Below are 9,285 nucleotides of genomic sequence, written 5' to 3'. Positions count from 1 at the left end.
TTTGTTTATTGTACAGTAAATCTTTAATGTGGTTTACTTGTAATTGAATTTGGGACCATTCTGAGTTCGTTGAACAGTGTTGCTTAAGTTTTATGCATTTGTAGATAATTTATCAGGCTGATGAAACAGTATAGATACAGAATAGTAAAGTATTACATTTTATTTTATAATATTCTCTGTGCTTTTTTCAGACTTGAAAGAATTATAATTAGTATAGGCAGAAAGCACTTGCCGCTTAGAAATGAGGAAGTCCTAGTTACCTTTCCCTTTAAAGGAAGAAGATGCTTCTGAGAGTGTGTGGTACAACATGAGTGTTTGAAGAGCGGTGCCAGACTTCCAGGAGGGTTGTGTCACATGAAAGTATAAGTGCACATTTGGGGTTCCCTCGTTAGCTTTTTCGATAATGAATAAAATCTAGCTGGAAGATTCACCAGAAGAGTAATCGAATATTTTAAGATCTGTTTCTTCTTCTGTGTCTCGCGTCTTGCCATACTTCTGGATACCTCGTGAGGCCCAGAATCTCTTTCCCCTGTGAGTGGTATTTCCCAGTCTCCGTGAGGATGCTAATGAGCAAGAAGCAATCACAGCTGCTTCTTGATTGAGAGCTTGGGTTTTGTTGGGGTGTTTTGGGTTTTATGCTGTGATCTGAAAAGTAGCAGTGGAAAGGAAGTGGAGATGTTTAAAACATCTGGGAAATGTTTAAAACAGACCATGAATACTGGATGGGTGCAGGAATGAAGAAGGCTATCTAAAAAATCTGGAGAACTGTGTTTTGACCAAAACTAGGCAGAAATGGCATCTTCATACTACACTTACACTTACTACACTTACAGAAGTTATTTTGGCATCCTTAAAATAAAAGATTAAAAGTTGTACACCAGCGGGAGAAGTGTAGTTTATTGCATATCTTTTCTTGTCATTTCCTTTCTCTAAACTATAAGCTTCTTGTAATGAAAGGAATATGGTGCATGAATCTTCTCACTAGCTTTTAAAAGTGTAAGTTAGGGTTAAAAGGTTAAATACTGCAACGGGGTCAGAAACCTGAAGTAGCTGAAGTGTGTTCCAAAGTGATTTTTGGCTCTTTTTTATAAAAGAAAAAAAAAAAGGTCTACCATTTAATGTCAAGTTTGCATCATGTTCAAACATACTTGAACCTTCACAATCTCAAAACAAAAAGAGATTAACTGCAAACTGAATAAACATGTGATGACTGATTCAGGTAATGTGCCTAGAGAGATACCAGTATGCTACTGGGTTTTTTGAGTATCCACAAAACAGTCTGTCCCCTTGAATGCCTAGAGAAAGAAAAGCGGTCAGCCTGAATAGTAACTTCATTGAGGTTTTGAGTCTTCTGTTTCAGGTCAAGCAGCTGTATTTCCACTAGATAACCAGAGCTTCAAATATGACAGTATTAAAGAATTCAAGCATTTAAAATACTTTGAATGAGAGAAATTAGATGAGAATGCAGGAATGAAATGAGATGGAAAATATGTATATATGCCACAGACCAGAGAAGTGGTAAGACAAAGGGAGTGTGCAAGCTTTTGTGTTGTGTCATCCTAAAAATGTACCAAATCTTTTAAAAAGTAGTTTTGATGTCATTGGTTGCTTCCTACAACTTAAACTGCTGTGAGTACAGTCAGGAAAATGGAAATGTTTAAATGCAAGACTGATACTTAATGTGGTGATAAATCAGATGAGTCGTAAGAGACCAGTACAGAACTTTCTACATGGAGAATAGCAAAGCGAAATAGATTCCACCAAAGCCAGTATCTGCAGACCTAAAAGGCAGGAGACAATTTTATGATGACTCCTTAGGCTAGCTAAGTCCTCTTTGAAGGTAACAAAACTGTGTTCCCAAGACAGTTTCATCATGCCTGATGCTGACTGCCACTTCCATCCATGAGCACACACTGCTGGAAATCTACTTTGTGCAAGGACCTGAAATTGTCTTCAGGGACCTGGGGACAATTAGGTTTTCATAAGACGTTTGAAACATGTTTACACAAGCCAGAAACCAGAAGAAAATTTAAAAATTAAAAATGGGATTTATTTCCAAGGTGCTGCTTTATGATGTAGATGCAGCTTTCAGTAAATGAGGTGTTTAAGGTAGTATGTTGCAAATGATGTAACCTTACAGATTTTTTTTTAATAGTAGTTTTGGAATATTTACAATGTCTTTGCAAACCTGAAGGCATTTAAACACAGACTTGGTGCTTTCCATTATCATTGGGTTAGTTGACAGTTGCTTAGCTGACAGGTGGAAATTTGTTTAACTGGGGTAACAGTTCCATGTGAACTTTTTACCTATCTACACAAGAAAACTTTTCAGAGAAGCTTGCATTTACTCTTTTAGACTTCATTCATACATCATTCACTAGAACTTCCTCTAATGAATACCTGAGGTTCTTGGAGAATAGAGACATGATTGTTTTTAGAAATGCCACAGATCGTACAGCTCCAATTGCAGAGCTGAGCTTCTCCCCCCATTGCCCGTGCTATATTTTGCACATATTGTAACCTGAAGCTGGGCAAGATTTCAGTTTTAACTCCCCACGCACATTTTCCTTCTCTTTTTACACTTGACCGATACTCTAGTTTGATTATGCTTAAACTTTCTTCAAGTTATTTCTTTTCTATCGTTGCCTCTTGGAGTCAGCACCGGTAACTTCCTGCTCAATAGGAAGCTATGATCACAGATTCCCAGTGAACAACCTCATAGAGTTTGTGAATTAATTCTTTTTATAATCAAAAAGATTCTGGGGCCACAGAAGTTGTCCAGAAATAAGGAGCGAAAGAGTTTCTGCCTGGCATGGGTGAAGCTTTATGTGTAAAAGATAAAAATTTTACAAGAATTTGCCTAAGACTGCTGGATAAATTGCCCCATGAGTGAAGGCTTATTGCAACTGTCCATCTTCTCTAGTGAACTCACAGCGCATCTGTCTGCCTGTTCTGACATGAACCTGGGAACAGGTTCACTGTCAAAAGCAGCAATTCAAAATGCAGGTTGTATGGAAGTACCGTGTGTCCTTGTAGTGTGACTAACAAAGTAAAACTAACAGTGGTGCAGCCTTGCCTCCCCCTTTCGAGCATAGCTTCCTACTTCCTTCTGTCAAGCTCCCAAATTATGGATCATTTTAAAACTATGACTTTGAATGAATATGTATTTCTTGCATAATGTTCATCTAAGCTCTGCTGCAAACTTGCTACCAGAGAACTCTACAAAATCATACAAAATTACCTTTATACAATCCTACTGTGTTTAAGCTGTGTATTAAAATTCTTGTGTTCAGCTTTCCTATTAAAAAAATTAATCCTGTCACTTGTTGTATAAACAAATTTGCATATTAAGCATGAACTTTATGACAATTGGAGTTCTGTGTTCCCACGAAACAGTCACATGTGAAACTTTTAATTCCTCAAAGGTATTCTGCTCTTACCAAAGAAGAGTTACTGCATGCATGTAAATTACCACCGCTGTACACAGGGCAAGCTTTTACAAATTATATCTCTGAAGAATTTTATAGATCCTGGTGAGTTGGCTGCTGCTGTAATTACTGCTATTTCCGTAGGCTTGAATATAATGCAGGAGAAGATAAAGAGACAGACGTTGTTTCTGTCTGTCATGTATGGAGACAGGTCCTGCGATATTATTCAGTCCACACGTTGTATTTAGAAAGTGGTGATTTCTCCTCAGTGCTCGTACATGAGCATCTTACGGGCATTTTCTTCTGGTGATGTGGCATCCTGTATGCTACCAGGATTTTTAATACTGTGCTCTTAAGCTGTATTCATATTTCTGTTGAAAGACACCAATGTTACACTGGCCTATCAGCTACTTCCTAGTTAGAGAAATAATGCCTTGCCCATTTCAGATACCGACAGTGTGTTTCAGTCTTTGAACTCCACTTCTTTATCACCTACAAAATGCACTACCCTCTCAGCGAGGTTATCAGTGTTACACCATCAAAACTATACAGTTAGAATCCACATCCTAATCCTGATTTCCTCTTGAGCTTATGTAATCTTTCTAATTGTCTAGCACTGCTGGGTGTCAGGGAAGGAGGCCACAAAAGGGTAAAGGGCTGAAGTTAAGAATTTTTACTGTCTACGTTTTCCTGTCATCAAGTAGGCCATCATTTTTCCTTCTGGGTGCTACCAGAACTTGTCTTACAGTGAAGATGTAACATTTCCAGCTTCTTGCTTTCAGACGGGAGAAACATTTTGTTCTGCAGTAAAGGAACACCTTCATGCTGACTTCCTAAAAAAGGATTCTTACTGTAAACAGCACATACATAGAATCATAGAATCGTTTTGGTTGGAAAGGACCTTTAAGATGATGTCCGTCATGAAGACCATGTCCCTCAGCACCACATCTACACGGCTTTTAAATCCCCCCAGGGATGGTGACTCCACCACTGCCCTGGGCAGCCTGTTCCAGTGCTTGACAACCCTTTTGGTGAATAAATTGTCCCTGATGTCCAATGTAAACCTCCCCTAGTGCAACTTGAGGCCGTTTCCTCTCATCCTATCACTTTTTACCTGGGAGAAGAGACCGACCCCCCCGTCTCTACACCCTCCTTTCAGGCAGTTGTAGAGAGTGATAAGGTCTCCCCTCAGCCTCCTTTTCTCCAGGCTAAACACCCCCAGGTCCCTCAGCCACTCCTCATCACACTTGTGCTCCAGACCCTTCTCCAGCTTTGTTGCCCTTCTCTGGACTTGCTCCAGCACCTCGATGTCTTTCTTGTCGTGAGGGGCCCAAAACTGCACCCAGGATTCGAGGTACGGCCTCACCAGTGCCGAGTACAGAGGGACGATCCCTGCCCTAGTCCTGCTGACCACACTAGTGCTGATACAAGCCAGGATGCTGGTGGCCTTCTTGGCCACCTGGGCACACTGCTGGCTCATATTCAGCCAGCCACCGACCAACACCCCCAGGTCCTTTTCCCCCAGGCACTTTCCAGCCACTCTTCCCCAGCCTGTAGCGGTACGGGGGGTTGTTGTGCCCCAAGTGCAGGACCCGACACTTGGCCTTGTTGAACCTCACACAGTGGCCTCAGCCCATGGATCCAGCCTGTCCAGATCCCTCTGCAGAGCCTTCCTGCCCTCACACAGATCAACACTCCCGCCCAACATGGTGTCATCTGTGAACTTACTGGGGTGCACTCGATCCCCTCGTCCAGATCACTGATAAAGATATTGAACAGAACTGGCCCCAGTAGTGAGCCCTGGGGAGCACCACTTGTGACCGGCCACCAACTGGATTTAATTCCATTCACCACAACTGAAAAAACGTAGGTGCAAGTACATAACCATGGCATGTTGCTTCTGTTTTTTTTAAATTACTGTCTTCAGGTGTGTGGATTTTATAGAAAACAATGTGTTTATTGGTTGTGCATGCCTAAATTCCCCAAGGCTGTGGTCTGCCCTACCGTGTTCCCACGGGTAGTAAAAGACTGTAAGTATCATTACAAAGAGAGACCTTCTAGGCTGACTTCTGTATTTCTGGCAGGGTTCTCAGCGTTTTTGCTTGTCTGTTGTTTTCTGGCTGGTTCATGCAAGGTCTTTGAATTTTATGATGCTGATAAGGCCTTGTGACTCTCTATTTCACAAATTCTGCATCTTTGCTGAAGTTAATTATCTGAGGGAAATTCAATTTCCAGCTAAGTTCTAGCATGTCTTGTCGAGAATCTGAGTACAGTTATGGCAGAAAGCAGGGGAGGCTGAAATGAAACCACCTTGTGTTTGTCTGGCACTGTCAGGTGCTCCCTCCCCTGTTCTCCTCCCTCTCCCCCAAAGTTTACAGCTGGTGCCCTTGAGCCCTTCTGCTCTCCTGACTCCCCACAGCATTATTCCCCCAGGTTTTTTCCCCATGCTCACATGAGTTTGGAGGGGGTTGAGGGTGGGATGGGAGAGCTGTTGCTGTAAGACATAAGATTTATGATTTTAGGGAAGGAAGTAGGTAAGGCATCAGTCCGGATGCAGCGTGGTGCCTGGGAGGGATCTGGCTTGGCCAGCTTTGATGAATTGCTGTGGCTCCCTCTAGGAAAGGAGAAATGTGACAGCCAGTAACAGCTCACTGAGAGGAGCACTGCTTTGTCTTTCGTGGCAGTTGGCAGGGATGGTGTTTCTTCTGGGGGGACATAGCAGCTTACAGAAAAGGTAAGGCTGTTTTTTAATTTATTTGATAGGTCATTCTGCTAAAGAGTTACAAATGGTAACAGACTCCCCCTACAGTGCTGCATCCAGCTCTGGGGTCCCCAATGTAAGAAGGACATGGCGCTGTTGGAGCGAGTCCAGAGGAGGCCACGGAGATGCTCAGAGGGCTGGAGCACCTCTGCTCTGGAGACAGGCTGAGAGAGCTGGGGCTGTTCAGCCTGGAGAAGAGAAGGCTCCGGGGAGACCTTCTAGCAGCTTCCAGTACCTGAAGGAGCTACAGGAAAGCTGGAGAGGGGCTTTTTACAAGGGCATGGAGTGACAGGACGAGGGGGAACGGTTTTAAACTGAAAGAGGGGAGATTGAGACTAGATATTAGGAAGAAATTCTTTGCTGTGAGGATGGTGAGACACTGGCCCAGGTTGCCCAGAGAAGCTGTGGCTGCCCCCTCCCTGGCAGTGTTCAAGGCCAGGTTGGATGGGGCTTGGAGCAACCTGGTCTGGTGGAAGGTGTCCCTGCCCGTGGCAGGGGGGTTGGAACTAGATGATCTTTAAGGTCCCTTCCAACCCAAACCATTCGATGATTCTATGACAGAAAATGATAAAATTGAATTTACATTATTTTATTAAAAGTCAATGATTAAAAATCCACAGATGAGTTCTGTTGCACTTTAGACTGGTAGAAATAAGACAAATGACTGATACTAAAATACTGTCTCAGGAACTGGCTAAAAAGGAGCGTTTATGAACACCCCTCTTACTGCGTCTCTGTCAAGTTACACATCTATTCTGCTTTGCGTGGTGTGTTTGTCCCCAGTACTGCTGTGGCAAGCTCTGTGGATTTCAGCAGCACCTATGCTCTCTTCACTTAACATTACAGGTACCAAATATGAAGAGAGTGTTTTGACTCTAAATAAATATTTTATTCCTTGTAGGGATTTGTAACTTTCTATTTCCCAAAACATTTTCTGTTTATTCTGGTTCAGAAAGGAGGGGACCTACTTACCTTCAGAATGAACTGGGTTAGGCAAAAAAAACATGACAAGAAAGGCTTGAAGTCTTTCAACACCGGTAAGTTCTTCAGTCCTTACTACAAAAGCATGTAAACTTGTGAGCACAGGAAGGGAGAGAAGGAGAGAAGGGGGTTGGTGCTCTGCTTTTTGATACAAGTCAGCTTCAAAGGCTCACAGAGATGAGTGCGGCAGTAAAGGTCACATTGCTACCAAAAGGAGCCTCTGCTTCTCCTCTGGTCCCAGCTGTGAACTCCTGCTGTTTCCTTTGTGCCAGCTCTGGCACTTCTGTGAATTTATTTAACTCCTTGAAATGTTAGAAAACAAACCCAGCAACGGGAACATACAATTAAGTACCTTTCTACCATTACAGTGCAAGGAACTAGGGCTGCAGCTCAAAGATACAAGTTATTAATGCTTTTGGGGCTGCAGTCACTGTGAGAGATTTGCATCCCATTTGGATGCCCGTGCATCCTTACTCAGGCCTGCTGTTCACTTGCAGTATTACGGCATCTCTCGTTATCCCAATTTCCCAAACTCCCTATCCCAGTCCTCTAAGCAGGCTTCCCCTCTTCTATACTCTGATCTCTCTACTCCTGTTTTTTGCCTATGCTATGTTCCATCTTGTCTTCCTTTACAAGAGTAAACTCAGGCTTCGTCTCCTTACCCAGAAGTGCAGGTCCTGCCCTTTGCTTACTGAGTGAGAACAGAATTGCCAAAAAATAACAGCTCAGACTCTGGAATCACAGCCCACCTCATGTGAACGTGCCTGGCTGTGCTGGAAGGTGTCCCTGCCCATGGCAGGGGGATTGGAACTGGATGATCTTTAAGGTCCCTTCCAACTCAAACTATTCTATCATTCTATGATAATTTCAGCACAAGATGTGCTTGGGTCTGAATAATACCCAGAAAACATGGAGTGGAATAAGGGATTCCAGATTTATAGTTATAGGAGGAGCAAAACTAGGCAAAGATGAAAATGTATAGCTGTTGTACACCTCTCATCAAAAGTGTAGTGACCTCACTGATCAGATCCACTTGGGAACTGTATAAAGTTTGCCCTTGCCCAACCAATTCTACTCCATACTCCATTGCTGTCAAGCCCCTCCTCTGTCTCTTCTGGAGGGAGATGATGGGGTTGGTGCTCCACAAGCTGGGCCTGTTGGTGTACACTGTCAATGTTCTCTCTGTGATTCAGGATGCAGGAGACCCAGTGCATGTGGAAGCCCACAAAAAATAATTCTTCTCAGTGTCCTCCTCCACGCTGATCAAGCTGTGTCCCCATGGTTGGAATCAGGTGGAGACAAACTTTTTCCTGCCTGTACTGCACACCACTGAGTGGGCCCTGGCCGACTGCTGTGTCTGGGTACCTGCGTGATCCCCTTTTGCTGAGCCAAACTGGAGGCTGGGTGCCAGAATGGCTGCATGGATGGGACAGAACTCCTACAGGGTCTTTCCCTTTGGAGGGATCACGGTTTATCTGGTCTTGTTTATGCTCTGCTCCTCAACATCCTTTGCGGCAGCCTTGCAGCCCTGGCCAGCCTCCAGGAGAAATATTTAACTTTGTTGTGATCGCAGCTACAGTTGGGTGTGTCAGTGGGCCTTGAGTCTCGCTCTGGAGAGCAGAGAAACCGTGGCTTGCTCGGAACCACAGCTCAGCATTAACGAAAATTTGCTACTGGCCTGTGCCAACTGAGGAGAGATCAGGATGCAAAGCATAGAATGACAAGGGTAGATATTTATCCATCCTCATGAGGTGACCAGGCCAAATTGGGGCACCCCAAATGTGGTTTTACACGGGGTTCCTACACCCTTCAAATGTTCAGGTACAACACAATTTGATTAATCACTAACACCCACGGTCTTGATTACTAATCATAGTAAAACTTTGCAAAGCAACTGTATTTCTGCAGCGTTCTTGCTGCTTGTCTGTTGATCCAGACGTCCCTGGAGTCATTCCTGCTAGAGTCACTTTATCTCCAGACGGTACTGTGATGCCACGCCAGACGATGCTGGGATGGTTTCAGGGGTTGACCCGGGGTATCCTTTATCCTTCATGGACAGCTCTAAGCCTCCAAGAAGCAAAGCCCTTATTTCCAGGGCCAGGCTGTCCTTTAGTT

This window comes from Nyctibius grandis, chromosome 24 (genome assembly GCF_013368605.1).
Source record: "Nyctibius grandis isolate bNycGra1 chromosome 24, bNycGra1.pri, whole genome shotgun sequence".
Taxonomy (NCBI): domain Eukaryota; kingdom Metazoa; phylum Chordata; class Aves; order Nyctibiiformes; family Nyctibiidae; genus Nyctibius; species Nyctibius grandis.
Note: the sequence above shows the minus strand (reverse complement) of the source record.